Raw genomic sequence first — 16,009 nt, 5'->3', positions numbered from 1 at the left:
TCCAATACGAATGCCCTGATTGGGAGAAAGGTGCACATTATGTAGAGTTAGATGAGGGTGAAGAGATGCTGTTGATGGCACATGTTGAGCTTAACAATGCCACAAGGGAGGAAGTTTGGTTTATGGACTCAGGGTGTAGCAATCACATGAGTGGTGACAAGCGGTGGTTCACAAGTATTGATGAGCAGTTTCGACAACATGTGAAGCTTGGTAACAACTCCAAGATGGTAGTGATGGGGAAGGGAAATGTTAGACTACACATCAATGGAATCACACATGTGATCACTGATGTCTATTATATACCGGAGCTGAAGAACAATTTGCTTAGCATCGGTCAGCTACAAGAAAAGGGGGTTGCAATCTTGATTCAAGATGGGAAGTGCAGTGTTTATCATTCGAAGAAAGGTTTGATTATGGAAACCAATATGACCGCCAATAGAATGTTTGTGCTCCTTGCAGTCATGATGTCTGAGACCTTAACCTGCTTCCAAACTACGTCTGAAGATAGTACTCAATTATGGCATTGTCGTTACAGCCACCTTGGCTATAAGGGATTAAGAACTCTGCAATATAAGAAGCTTGTGAAGGGTTTGCCTGAAATAAAGACACCATCCAAGTTGTGCACACACTGTATGATAGGCAAGCAGCACAGGGAGTCCATACCAAAGAAAAGCTTATGGAGGGCCTCACACAAACTTCAGCTAGTGCACTCGGATATTTATGGACCGATCACACCTCTGTCAAGCAGCGGAAAAAGGTACTTGATCACTTTTATAGATGATTATAGTCGAAAAATTTGGGTGTCTTTCTTATTTGAAGAGTCTCAAGCTTTTGCTTCATTTAAGAACTTCAAGAGTTTAGTTGAGAAAGAATCAGGGGCTTCAATTAAATGTCTTCGAACAGATAGGGGAGGAGAATTTACTTCTCAGGAGTTTAATGCTTTCTGTAGTTCACATGGTATAAGCAGGCAATTGACAACTACCTTCACCCCTCAACAAAACGGGGTGGATGAGAGAAAGAATCGAACCATTATGAATATGGTTCGAAGCATGTTGTCAGAGAAACAAGTTCCAAAGTTCTTTTGGCCTGAAGCAGTCAACTGGACTGTATACATTCTCAATCGAAGCCCCACCTTGATAGTGAAGGAATTGACTCCAGAAGAAGCTTGGAGTGGCATCAAACCATCGGTTCACCACTTGAGGGTCTTTGGTTGCATTGCACACGTCCATGTTCTAGAAGCTAGAAGGAAGAAATTGGATGATAAAAGCTTCAAGTGTGTGATGTTGGGGATTAGTGAAGAAAGCAAAGCCTACATGCTCTTTGATCATACTTCTAAGCGCATTGTGATTAGCAGAGATGTCATTATTGAAGAAGATGCAAGCTGGGACTGGAAAAGAAGTGCTGAAGAAGTGAAGCTTGATGTGTTAGACTGGAATAACAGTGAAGAAGAGAGAAATAAGTATGGGGAAAGTGACGAAGAAGAAGAAGCTGAAGGAGAAGGAGCAACTAGCTCTTCCTCAAATCAGTCGGAAGCAGAAGCTCAAGAAGAAGGGAGGACAAGGAGATTACCGGTGTGGATGCAAGACTATGTAAGTGGAGAAGGGTTGTCAGAAGAAGAAGAGTTGCACAATCTTGTGATGTTCACCTCTGCGTCCGATCCAACTATGTTTGAAGAGGATCACAAAAGTGAAAAATGGTAGGCCGCAATGGTTCAAGAAATAGAGGCAATCGAGAGAAATGGTACTTGGGAATTGACCGAGTTGCCAAAAGGAGCAAAAACTATCGGAGTCAAATGAATATTCAAAACAAAGCTGAATGAAAGTGGAGAAGTTGATAAATGCAAAGCACGACCTGTTGTTAAAGGGTATCCTCAACAGTATGGGATCGATTATACTGAGGTGTTTGCACCTGTGGCTAGGTGGGACACCATACGCATGATAATTGCTCTTGCTGCTAAAAAGGGATGGTGTGTGTATCAACTGGATGTAAAGAGTGCATTTTTGCATGGTGAGTTAAATGAAACAGTTTTCGTTGATCAGCCACAAGGGTTTGTGAATAAGGGTGATGAGATGAAAGTGTATAAATTGAAGAAAGCCTTGTACGGCCTCAAACAGGCTCCATGTGCATGGTATAGTCGTATCGAAGCCTACTTCATCAGGGAAGGATTTGAATGGTGCCCACATGAGCATACCTTGTTCGTGAAGTTAGGAGAAAAAGGTACCATTCTCATTGTCAGTATTTACGTTGATGACCTTATATTTACTGGCAATGATGAATACATGTTTGAGGAGTTTAAGAAGTCTATGAAACAAGAGTTTAACATGACGGATCTTGGTAAAATGCATTATTTCCTTAGAGTTGAGGTTGTTCAGAATGAGGATGGGATTTACATTTGCCAAAAGAAGTATGCAAAGGAGGTGTTGGAGAGATTCGGAATGGAGAAGAGCAACTCATCTAGGAACCCTATTGTCCCTGGATTCAAGTTGATGAAAGATGAAAGTGGTGTGAAGGTGGACACTACTATGTATAAGTAGGTTGTTGGCTGTTTGATGTACTTGGCAGCTACTAGGCCAGATCTCATGTATGTGATAAGTCTAATCAGCAGATTTATGGGAAGTCCGACTGAGCTACACATGCAAGCAGTTAAAAGAGTCCTCAGGTATCTCAAAGGCACTGTTGATTTGGGGATTTTGTACAAATGAAATGGGAACGAGAAGCTTGAGGCATACACGGATAGTGACTACGCAGGTGATCTAGATGACCGGAGGAGCACATCCGGATACGTGTTTCTGCTTAGCACTGGTGCAGTTTCATGGTCTTCTAAAAAGCAACCTGTAGTTACCTTATCTACCGCCGAAGCTGAGTTTATAGCTGCATCCTCCTGTGCTTGTCAAGGAATTTGGATGCACAGAGTTCTTGAAAAGCTTGGCCATGCTTAGAATGGAAGCACAACCGTGTATTGTGATAACAGCTCCACTATAAAACTTTCGAAGAACCCTGTGCTGCATGGAAGAAGCAAACATATTGACGTACGTTTCCATTTCCTTCGTGACCTTACCAAAGATGGAACAGTGGAGCTGGTCCATTGCAACTCACAGAATCAGATAGCAAACATCATGACGAAGCCACTGAAGTTGAAGTGTTTGAGAAGCTTCGTGAGCTGCTTGGGATGTGCACGGTACCAGGTATATACTGATTGCACAAGTGCAAACAGTTTAAGGGAGGATATGTTGGAACAACTAGGGCTTAGCTGTTATTGCAGTACGTTAGGGTTTGTTTTAGTTATTGCAGTACGTTAAACTCTACTTATGAGGGCAGTACGTTAGACGTTAAACCCTACTTATGAGGGCAGTACGTTAGACGTTAAACCCTACTTATGAGGGCAGTACGTTAGGTTTGAATTTTTCCTCTCCATGATCTACGTTCTTTGGTTAGTGTACAACGTGGGGTGCTATTTGTTTCTATCTATTTCTTTGTAAGGCTATATAAGCCAACATTCAGAATTGGAATAAACAAGGAATTCTCCCAGATATTGCGTATTGTGTGTGCTAGGTTTATACAACATGAATACTCTCCGACTCACTGACATAATTTTTGTTTATCTTTTGTGTTGACATGTACTACTACACAAGTACCTAGAGATATAGAGAAGCAAGTCGACAGTCACTGTCTCATTGAATTAGCTCATTATGCATGTGGTACACACTACTACAATCAATGATCTAACGGCTCTTACATCTAAAGTTTTAAGACTTCAAAATATTGAATTTTCGCTAGAAACACAATCACATAATGTATCGATACATTATATATTGATACATTAAGTAGACTAGTTTAAAGTACAAGTAGACTATCTCGATTAAGATATAAACTAATTTGAGATTAAGTCAAGCTGGTTTACTAATTAATACACAAATCAATCTACCTCTGTTATTTGATAAATCTGTGTATTAATGTATCATAGAATTTTTCATCACATTATTACAAAATAATGAAGAACATTAGTATATTAATTGCCTAATGAGACCGTTCTTTATTTATTATAATTAGCGAGCACCGAATTTCATATTTAGATGGCAATGGCCATAATCTCACCAAACTGACAGATTTTAGTTCATTGTTCATTTTGCAAACAAAACCTAAAGGCATCACGTCTAATTAGACAATAATTTAGGTATAATTTTTCCTAATTACAATACATCGGAATGCCATTTTGCGTAAACCTTAACAGTTGGTCTTTAGTATCCTTATCGATTTGAATGAATGTCAAAATGAAAGTTCTACATCATCACTTGGACGATTGCATGACTGCAGGGTATAAAGAGCCTCATATTCTCCAACACATTGACAATATTGATTGGTACTTAGAAATTAGAATAGCAAACAACGGTTGATGCCCGCGCGATGCTGCGGCTATATCATTTATGCATTATTGCAAGACAGCAATTACAAACATTAGATGTATTATATAACGGAAGATAGTATCGTTTTACAGATTCCAAAATCTGGTATCTTGACCAGATGTGTATTTACGAATTTCAAAATATGAGATGCTACCCAACTACTTTAGCAAAATCTGATTAGACTCGAGCAAAAATTTTATATGTTTGCAGTTTGAACCAACTACTTTACATCAACTCCTCAGAAGTGTCCTCGGTTGATTCTGTCATGTCAGTTGCCTAATTGGCAGCAGGAAACAGCTCGTTTGCCATCTCATTTGAGGAGCTGTCGCTGGATGTCAGAAATAATGATATCAATATGGGACGGAAGTAAAGGATCAAATGCATGTGTAAATATCTGAATTGAAATAACAGGTTCACATATCAGCATGAATGTAGTTTAAGGTTTTATGAGCTTTGTTGAGATTACGAATTTGATATAATTAAGGTATTACCAAAAACAAACAGAATGACAACTATAAACAGACATGAATTGAATTGAAAGTAGTGGAATCTGGATGAATGTTTGAAGTTCTTGAAGTTTATGTAAGTTTGTTTGTACTGCATCATCTAGTGATATTACTCTTAATAGTTGTGAGGAAGAATGCATACAGGCATGTTGGCTCAGGGCGTAGTTCTTTTACAAATCATTTACATGAGACATAATGATCAGTGATCAATATGAAAACATAATCGATGCAGACCTAATTAAAGTCACAAAAAAAGGAGATGGAAGTTCAAATCAGATGATACGCAAGACCGAAAATCTTCAATGAGCAAGAAAGGTAGAGACTTTGACATCAATATTCACTAACACAAATGATTCAAATCCAACATCTTCAGCAGTGCACAAAAAAAAAAAAAAAAAAAAAAATCAAAATCAAAATCAAAGAGAGCTACAAATGCAAAGTTACCAATAATGTATGCCAAAGTGGGTGCAGGCATGAGTAATAAAACTGAGTTAAGAAACAGAAGCAAGCAAAGCAAATAGGAAAAAGTTGCTGCTGAGCACGGAAAGAAGCCATCTAAATCTAAACAGAAAGTCAACACGCAAAGTAGAGATGGTTGTATATTAAGCAGGTAGCTTACTATGGATGTGTAAAACTCACGCTTGCAACAACCCTACGCAATACCTCAGGTGATCTGAAGGAGTTAGCAGACCAGAGTTCGTCCTCATATTCCTCCTTTACTAAGGTTACTTAAAGGTCAGCGCGTATACGAAGAATAGCTAGATAGCCAAGGCTTATTCTACAATCATATGCATATTCCTTTCTAAGCGGCTCTGATACTTATATAATTGGTTGCTATATATCCTAATATATCGAAAACAGCTAGCTAATGTGCAGTCTATATTGATCGAAATACATATTCTGTACACATAATGTTCTAGTTAGTTGTTTTGCTTGGTCATATTGTCAGTAACTTGAAGAGCCTAGTACTCAAGAAAACTCTTGACCATATATACTCGAGAAAAATCATGACCATATGTACCTTTTTAGCAGCTAGCAATTGAAGAGCCTGGGCTTTGAATCGCAAAAACTGAGAGACCTGAATCCCAAATGAAAAGGGGCAGATAGATGTTGCAGTTGCTGGAAGTGTAGTAGCCCTTCCAGCTGCAAAATTGCACCCATTTCGGAAATTTGACATGCCAGCTGAATCCAAATAGGAGTAACTGTTGGAAGAAAATCAAATACACTCGACAAAAACTTGTGGACACTTCAGTTAGAAAAAGGCTGCCTCAAATTACCAATCGAACAACTTACAAAATAAATCCATAGCAAGAGCTGAACTAACTAGGATTATGCCTCAATTGAAGTTTTCCTAAATTACAGAGAACAGATTAAGTTTTCATAAAATTGCTCCTTTGCGCTGAATACACACATGCAGAGCTGAAAACAGATCTAGTAAGTCAATAACATCAAGCAGATAAAAAAAACAGAGACCTTTATAGAAGATAAATCATTGCTTGCAAATATACAGTAAGGGAACACACAGAAGATGGCATGATCGATATTCATTCAACCAATCTATTTTGAGTTAGAAGTCAAATCAGCAGTGTATTATGTGGCCTAAGATGCAATTCGACTACGTCTTTCTTATAATGACATTCATGTAACTCAGAACTTCAACCACTTCTAGTAAATTGTCATCTGCACTATCTATTTGCAGAAATTTCCAACCAAAGGACCAAATGGTTAGAGACTGATCATTTTGAAATACTTGCATATATAATCCAATAAGTTGAATTACCTTAAACAAAAGTGGTTTTCCTGCCTCAATCTTTATGAAATACAACCCTACAAATTTGAAAGGGCCAAGGAAGACGGATTTGTTTTCTTCCACCGCAGCGATGAGAAAATCGAACACAAGTAACCTCCGAGTTAAAATTGCTGAGAAAATCGAACACACTATCTCACCGCTATTCCTTTTTTTACCAACCTCCCCTCCCGCGCTCTCTGTGGCGAAACCAAGCCCAAAACGAAAGAAAACAAATCGAAGCGACGGGAGAGACAAACGTTGAGGCGAGAGCAAACGCGGAAATGTACAGCACCAACACTGAGGGCAAAATCGTAAATACACTATTCCTAAGAGAATTATTGTTCACAAGCACAGTAAAAGGGCAGGTGAGCTTAGGAATTCAAACTCTTTTTTTTTTTTTTTTTGAGAAACAAAAACTTTCATATGGTAAATTTAGCCAAGAACATTTCAAAATCATGACTTCGTCCTTATATGTAAGATTAGATTAAAGAAGAAAATAAAAAAACTTGTTCCATTGCTCGAATCTGTTTCTCATATTTTGAATTTTCTCTACTTTAGAGAAAAATGAGCCTCTTTTGCTCCAACAGATTCTCTATAACTATCCTTATTTTAGAGAAAGTGAGATAAGATCAAACCAAATGCCCTATATTTACAGCAATCTCTAAAATTCTAAGGAAGAATATGGAGATTTTAGAGATTGTTGTAAAATAGGGAATCTGTTAGAGTTGGAGGAAAAAAAATATGCTAAAGTTTTGACTTGTGCTTCCCTATTATACAGAAATTATAGGGAAACTGTTGGAGTTGCTGTAGGGATGGAGATGATCGATGAGATAAAGTTCTTCTATTTTGCCTCCTCGCACTAATGCATTGGACAACAATGATATGATGATATTGGTGGGTGATTTGGACTTTTGGAGGAATGAAGTGCAATTATATTTTTAAGTACCATATTATTTATATATATAATGTATTATACTATTATAATAATATATGGAAGCCACTCCCTTTTTTTAGTTGAGGATTTTTTTTTTCCTTTATTAATTTCAGTCTCAGATTAACTTAACTCACCAAACAACATTGAAATTGAAATGAAGATACATCGATCTATATATCATCCATGCCACCACAATGAGCGCTACACTACTTGAAATCTTGAATGAAAGGAGACCACCACCTGTACTACTTTAATGAAAAGACACCGCTGGTCTACTATTTGCTCGAATAGTTTGACTGGATTTGGCCTTGACAATTTGTGCTCTATAGTCACTTTATACAAACTTGGTAGAAGACCCATAATAGCCTCATAGCATTCTACATTTCTCAGTTCACAACTTCACATATATTTTGATCTCTAGCTCTTGTGTTTGTGTTTCAGTTTCCAATATGGCTGAGGCACTCATCAACCTGCTTCTGGAACAATTGGTTGCAGTTTCTTTTGACCACACAAAGGGAGCTGTGACACTGGTTTTGAAAGCTGAGAGAGGTCAAAAAGTTCAGCAGCAATCTCAAAGCAATTCAAGCAGTGCTTGAGGATGCTGAGAAGGAGCAAGTGGTGAAGGCTAGCTTGAGGAACTGGTTGGATCGGCTGAAAGATGTCTCTTATGAGATGGTTGACCTTCTAGATGAGTGGAACACTGCAATTCTGAAACAAAAAAACAAAAAAAAGGCAAAAGGAGTTGTTTCAATTTAGGACATCTTCATAACAAGGGTTGTGATAAGCTGAAGTATTTTCCCAAAGGTGTCAGGAAATGAACAAGTCTACAAACACTAAATATTCATGATAGTGGCATTGAACTTAGGAGATTTAGGAATTAGCATGGACCAGCTTCAGGGTAGTCTCATCATTTATAGCAAGGGGAATTTGAAGGATACGAGTGAGGCGCAGAAGGCTCGCTTATGGAATTTGGAGCTATGCTTTTTAAAATTGGAGGTGCAGAGCAATCTACAAGTCCTGGAGGCGTTATGGCCGCATCAAGATCTGGAAACTTTAACGACAAGTCGGTATGATGGCACACGGAACCCAGTTGGATGGTATCCTTATTCCTTACAGAATTTGAGATCCCTTTCTCTTGATACTTGGCATGAATGTGAATTTTTGCCTCCTCTTGGGAAATTGCCGTTTCTTGAACAAGTATCAGTATCCTGTATGAACAAAGTGAAGTCGGTGGAGATACATTTTTGGGAATAATGGACACTCAAACATCATCATCCTCTGCTTTATTCCCAAAATTGAAACAACTTTGCCATGCCTTGTTTCCTTCACAATTCAGGAGACAAACTATGGTACATACTAGTATCTCATACACTCATTTTATATCTATTTGAACAAAAAATTACAATTATTTGAATCAAAATTACAACATTGAGAACAAAATTTACCATATTCATTTACACTATTTACATATAGTTAAACAAAAATTACAACATTGACAACGAATTTGTTCAAAAGCTTGTAACAATATCGTAAGAGGTGTTATTACCATTATTAGAATTAAGATTACACAAAATAGGACTCAACATTACCACTCTGACAACAAATTTGTTGTCACATTTGTAAATGTGTGTATGAGATACTGGTATGTACTATAGAATTTTCCCACAAATCCAGTACTGCCCTAAGCTGATGAACCTACCATTCTTGCTGAAAAACACACCGATCAGTAGAATTTACATCACCAAATGTCGGCAGAGTGTTATGATACCTGATCCGGTAATACCGAATGTTTCTGAGAGGTAATTTTGCTCTTGTTTACTCGCTTAGTAATTCTTTCATTAGATTTCTTTCTTTCTTTTCTTTTTGGCATCTTGAAATAATAACTAGCTAGGCTGCATGATGCGTGGTATATCCGTTACTTTTCAAAATATCATTTCTGAAGCCGCCATTAATTTTGTATAAAAAGGAAATCGTTGTCCTGTAATTATATATACTAATTCTATGAACTGATTCGGCTTTCTCTGTTGCATGGCAATTTTCTCGAGTAGAAATATTGATTATGTTCTAATTGACGGACTCTCCTGGTTTCTCAGCAGGGTTGAAATAGAGATACAGATAGACTCACAGAGTGATGACTGATGAGGAGATAACAATGATCACCTGAAACTGTAAAGCTTAAAGGCTACTACTGTAAATATTTCACTGAGAGGGAATTGAGTTCCCACATTTCATACACAAATGCCTTATGTATCTTCTGTATACAAAAATCAAACCAAGTTTATGAGCAGGCGAGGGTGACGCAGAAAGGAATTGAATTGGTGCTGTCAAGCTGATTACTGGTATGTTAAGTGTTATGCCGATTTGTTTGAATTATACAACATAGATTTAACTGCATCTTGGATCTTGATTGACAGATTTATTGCTTGCATTCTGGAATCCATTTGACTGATTGATGTAGATCCTGTTAGAGTTTACCTTAACTAGGTAATTTCTCATCAATACCTGAAGTAATCCTGTTTAAGGGTTTAAAGGCTGCAATATTCGTTTTCAAATTCTGATGTTGTTAGTTGGATTTTTTCCCCTTTAGTTTGCGGCTGAAGCTTTCCTTGCCATGGAACACTGGATAGAGTACGTATGTGTGCATGCCCCAAAGTGTAAATTGAAATCACTTTCAAGATTTCATCAATTGTCAAACGCTTACATGAGGTTTGGTATATTCTGATATATACTTTAATTCTGTCGAATTTGATTGAGAAAATGTGTTAGAGAAATGCTTGTTACAAACAACTTTTAGCAACATTATATATAATGACCAAATAGACAATACTGCAATTGGTAGTTTGTTTCATCCCTACTCTTTTTTAATGATAAACATTGGAGCATGGGATATACCTCTATCTGAGTAGGGGATTGATGTTGCCATTCAAATTGATTCCGGTACCTTTTGCAGGGAACGGCATGAAGAGAGTTTTCAACTCTGCAGTGGAAGCTGAAGCAGCTGTTGAGAATTTCAACAGTGAATGGGATTTTCAAATTTGCACTTGAGAATTACAACAGCTGCAGCCTACAATTTGCACTTGCAAGTTTTCAAATTTTGAAGTCACTAGTTTTGTTTCCAATTTCCATCAGATGGGATTTTAATCGCTTGAAAGATAGGGAGCAGTGAATGGGACCCAAAGTCCGGATTGTTAATTCACTTTCAAGTTTCCACATTGTTAATTCACTTTCAAGTTTCCACCAAATCAGCCCAAAGGCCAAATGATTGCTAGTGAACGCATATAATACCACCTAGAAGCGAAAGCATATTGCAGAGACATGGTAGAAGATCTTACTGTTGTATTTGGTCAAGATACAAGTAAGTGCAAACGTGCAATGAGTGTAATTAATTAATTATCACTCTTTATACTAATTATGGAATTCATATTCTTGTACTCCTGAGTTCTTGAGTTATTCATCTGATATAGATCAAAATCTAATGTACAGTGGATGTAGAAGCATGAAGGGCCCACAGTCTCATCGGAGTTGTCAATCTGGTGACTGAAGAGGCCACATGAGGTTTGTTGTATTCTAATATGCACGTTAATTCTGTCCAAATTTTTTCAACGAAAATGCCTTGTGAAATGCATGCAAGAAACAATTTGACAACCTTTACATATATATCAAACCAACTAGATGGCTCATTGGTAGTTTGTTTCCTCCTCCTTGCACCTCTGTAAAGATAAAAATTGGTGTGGAATGAGTATACCTCTGTTCCTGGGATTGTTATCATTACTCCATTTAATTTTGCTGCATTTTACAGGGCTTGCCATGCATAGGCTTTTCAACTCTGTAGTGGACCGTGGACGCTGAAGTACGTGCAGCTATTTAGTATCCCAGACTTGCTATATTTTCAAACCACAAGCACATCATCTTGTAGCTGCACCTAGCTCATTTCCATATGGCACTTCGAGAGTGTGGTGTGGAAGATATATTCAATATACTTGCTGAGATTCATAAACTCCGTGCTTCCTCTTTGTTGGAGTTGGACTAGTGCTCATCAATGAATAGCTAACAGTAGGTGGTCTTGATGATGCTGCAAATTAAGCTTGCTACACACTTGCAGTTGTGCACTGAATGTCGAGTCCATCAACTCCTAACTTCTCCTTTATGTGTTTTCTCAAGATAAATGCCTTGTCCCATGGCTGGACATCAAGGTTCTTTATTGGTTCCGGTCCATAGATCTTTTTCCTTGTGCCTGTTTTCTTCCTCACAAAATATTGCCTAGTGAGGCTCTCTTGCTTTCTATTGCATGTTGTTTTTTTTTTTTCTTTCTTTTCTTTCCCATTTTAGTTTTTGTTCAGGTTTGTTCAAAATAGAAACTGCTACTGGTTTCTTGGCCATAACTAGTCGAATTAACCACAAGATCCACCATATGTTAGACGCTCACTATAAGAACCGCTAATCTATATTTTAATCTACATGTCCTCCTTCCCTTTCTGCAAGCGTTTTAATTGAAACATATTACTCCAATTAAGTTGGTATTTTCAAACACTTTGTCCATTATCAATCTGCGATTAAATTACACCTCAAGAGGTTCAATCCAGCTGTTTGTAGCATAGAGCCATAGGCCCGTTGGAGATATTGCACAACTTATTTTTCCACCTATATATGCTCAGCTTCTTCTTCTTCCTCACGTATCTGCACGAATTGATATACATGACTTGAAAGTTCAAGTAATGTGATGGTTGCCTTTATGTGGGTAGAAGATTGAGATGTACCAGACAATTGGAACAGAGGCTTCAGGGTATGCCTACCATGTGTGATTAGTTGTCAGTTTCGTTTTCCATTCCAGTAAATTATCTCATTGTAACAGCCGCACAAAGTCGTTTTGAAACTTGACATTAATAGTTAAAACTAGGCAAACAAAAGTGTTTATAAGTGGCATCCTGGCTATTTGGAGATATATAGTATTTTTCTTTTTCTTTTTCAAATGAAAGAAAGAAAAATTACAAAGAGCCCTCTACAACAACCAATACCTAAAAAATCAAAATTATAAGCATATAGAGCAGATAAGGGGAGAGCGTAATTCCAGCAAACAATTTACTGCGAATGACCATTTTTAGCAATGAAATTTGCAACAAAATTTGCCTATGTTAATTCTAGAGACTGATATAATGAAATTGATCAGCTAGTCTTATGATATCTTGGACCAAAACCTTGATTCTCCAGGGAATTGGTATTATATATATTGTTGATACGTAGTCAGTCTCTCTTACTTGTAGGTTAGTGTAACCATAATTAGTAAACTTTGAATGGTAAATGATGACTAAAGGTCAATGCAGTCCTTTCGTGGCAAAAAGGCTATTTTTGCCAATATTTTCCGAGAGTAAATCGTAAAGTGAAGGTCAATAGTAAGTAAGGTACTGATTGAGAGTGACAATTTCTATAATTGAGTTGGTACCGCACGACGAACAGCTGGGGCTATATATTCTTGTCAGGTCGTCGTCGTAACCGAAGCCAAAGCCATAGAATTGCCATGGTGTATATGATAAACTGAGTGAGTAAACTACAATATTCGATTTATGATAAGTTGACAAAAAAAGGAGGGATCTGTTGAAGAATATTTGACTTTAGTGTGTCTTGTCAAATTAAGATCACTTTCTATAGTTGTAAAATGGGATAATGTTATAGTTTCCTAGTTCTAATTAGAATAGGCTTCCTTGTACTAAAAAATTATGTTCTTGTACTTCCGATATATAGAGGCTCCTATTATCAATGAAAAATAGAACTATTCTCCCAATTCTCTCTTTGATTTTGTTATTTTTAAAACAAGGCCTAACTTCTTTTCCATTAATTGTGATGCACCATACCTTATTATTTTTTAACAAATTACATATAAGTTATTGACAAAAGATGACTTAACAGATACATCTTTTAAAAATTGAATTAAATATATAAGGACTAAATCTTATAAATAAGGACAATCTACTCTCCACTTGCCACATGTCATGAGTTCATTTATTTTTTTACCCTTAACTACTTCTTTTGACTTCTAATCCCTTTATGTTACTTCTCAAAGAGAAAAAAAAAAAAATCTCTTTCTGTTACACGTTGCTAAGAGAAAGAATCTTAGAGCTCTTCATCAAACTTCTTCTTCTTCTTTATTGCAGAACGTGTCCTTGGTTCAGTAGCAGCTTCATTTACAGTAACAGTAGCATGAGAAGAGTGGTAGATATATTACGCCATTTCCTGTTTTTAAGAAGGTAGGTGCTGTTGCTTATAAAGTGAAACTACCAGCTGAACTCTCTCATCTACATGATGTATTTCATGTTTCACAAATCAAGAAGAGTGCACCTGAGACTCCACAAGTTATGTCATGGAGCAATGTACCACTAGACCAGAATATATCTTATGAGGAAGGACCAGTATGTATACTTGAGAGAGAAGAAAAGAAACTTCGAAATCGGCAAGTACCACTAGTGAAAGTCAAATGGCAGAACCATGGGGTGGAAGAAGCTACGTGGGAGCTAGAGTCCGACATGAGGAAGAAATATCCTCATCTATTTGAGTGATCAGGTATAATTTCGGGGACGAAATTTCTTTTTAAGGGTGGTAGAAATGTGAGAACCTTAAATTGTAGGAACTAGCTTAGGGAGTTACCTCTTAAGTCAAAAGTGAGCACTTGATGAATACCTATCCCGGTTTATAAATGAGTCATAGTCATGTTCTCCCATTTCGTCATATTTCTTTTACTTCAACTAGAAATCAAATAATTCCCACTTTTAATTTATTTCTCACCTTTTCAGCATATTTCATTAACAAAAGTCTTTTAGCCTATGTTTATATAGTTCAATTAAAATATCACCTTTATATTCATTGCTTAGACTCTTTTACAGCCAAACACTCGGTTAACAAAAACCAAGCTACTTCTTCTGTTCTCTTTCCATTCCGCTCCCACTCCTCTCATAAGCTCAGAAACACTTGAATCTGCTTACTTCACTTTCATCTAAGGTCGAAAATCAGTAGCTACTTTATCTCCAAGTCTTGCTTCTCATCATGTTAGGAGGTATGAAGCTAAGGGTCCATCAAACCTTCTTGTGCACTTTTCCAATTTCGCAGCTCCAGGTCTTCTCTTGCCTTGCATGTCTTGTAAACCTCCTCTAATTCACGTATTTCACTATGACAGGACAAATGGAGGACTTTGAGATTTCAAACCACTAAGCTTCTTACTATTTTGCTTCAATACTAGAAATTTTCTTTCCTTTCGGTAAGAACTTCTACTTTCTGTTAAAATTCCTATTCTTAAAGCTATTCAAGGTTGTAATGGAATGCACTTTTGATTATTACATTTTAGTAAACCCATTAGGTTGGATAGGACTGGGAAAGATCAAAGTTCAATTACTGCGCTCCAAGTGTTTGGTGTTATGCCTCAAAGACAACACCCAAGCTGAACCAATGGGCTGTTCCATGATTTTCGAAAAACCTATACTTCTTGTTTTACTCTCATTTTTTGACAGCTTAAAGTAGACTTTTCAATGATCATTTTGAGCTTGCTTTCACGAAAAACGGAGTTAAAATAAGACACTTATGCTATTTTGAAGTTACTGTACTGTTTCAGGATTTCTGCAGAATTCAGCGTTTCTGTCAATTTTAGATTCTTATTTGACCCTCCATTTGAACTTCGATTAGCATGAAACTTTGCAAAATAGTAGCTTTGCATGTCTACTTCAAATCTGGAAAGTTTTGCTTGAAATCACTGAAAGACTAATTGTTGGTGAAATTTTCTTGCTTGTTATCAGTTTTCTGAAATTTTCTCAAACTTGCAGCTTATTGTTACAAGCAATTAATTTGAGAACCTCTACACTTGTTTTTCTATCCTCGGTCTTCAGTAAGTTAGATTAGAAATGTAAAGCATGCTTTGAAACTTAACTTCAATTCAAAAGGCTTAGAAAAGGTTGTCTTTGTTCGAAAGCAACTACAAACCAGTGTTTTTCTATGCATTCTTATAAATGTTTTGTTTTCGGAATAAGCCCACACATGGTGAAGCTCTAGCTATTGCTCAGTCTCTAATTAAGTGATTTAGTCTAAGGGAGAAATATTATTAGGACTGATGGTGGTTTACATGTTCATAATAGGATCAAGGACTCAATTAGTGAATTGAAGAATGGTTATGTGGTACTTGTTGGGACTTACACATCAAGGATTCCAGGTAGGGGCCGGGGTCTTCACCAGTTAGAGCTTTTCTTGAAAAGATTTCTATATTTTTGTGCATACACATTGCATTGTTTTTGAGTGGTGACCTGAGAGTGAAGGGAGCAAAGCGACTACCTTGGGTTTCGATCCCCTAAACCTCCGGAGGGGCTATACGGACTGGAGGATGCCTAACATCCTTTGAGGT

The 16,009-nt window shown here is 37.2% G+C and overlaps 1 long non-coding RNA gene across 2 annotated transcripts; it reads right to left on the bottom strand.

Moving 5' to 3' along the window:
* Positions 1–4,446: 4,446 nt before the first annotated feature.
* LOC112180348 lies at positions 4,447–6,957 on the bottom strand. Of its 2 annotated transcripts, none has more exons than XR_002928236.2 (3): positions 6,690–6,957; positions 5,931–6,111; positions 4,447–4,731 (listed from the first exon to the last, which is right to left on the bottom strand). It is a non-coding gene; the product is annotated as an uncharacterized LOC112180348 (long non-coding RNA). The 2 variants fall into 2 exon arrangements; XR_002928237.2 differs by having other exon boundaries at positions 5,931–6,091.
* Between the last annotated feature and the right edge of the window lie 9,052 nt (positions 6,958–16,009).

This window comes from Rosa chinensis, chromosome 7 (assembly GCF_002994745.2).
Source record: "Rosa chinensis cultivar Old Blush chromosome 7, RchiOBHm-V2, whole genome shotgun sequence".
Taxonomy (NCBI): Eukaryota; Viridiplantae; Streptophyta; class Magnoliopsida; order Rosales; family Rosaceae; genus Rosa; species Rosa chinensis.
Note: the sequence above shows the minus strand (reverse complement) of the source record. Positions and strands in the feature narration are given on the sequence as shown.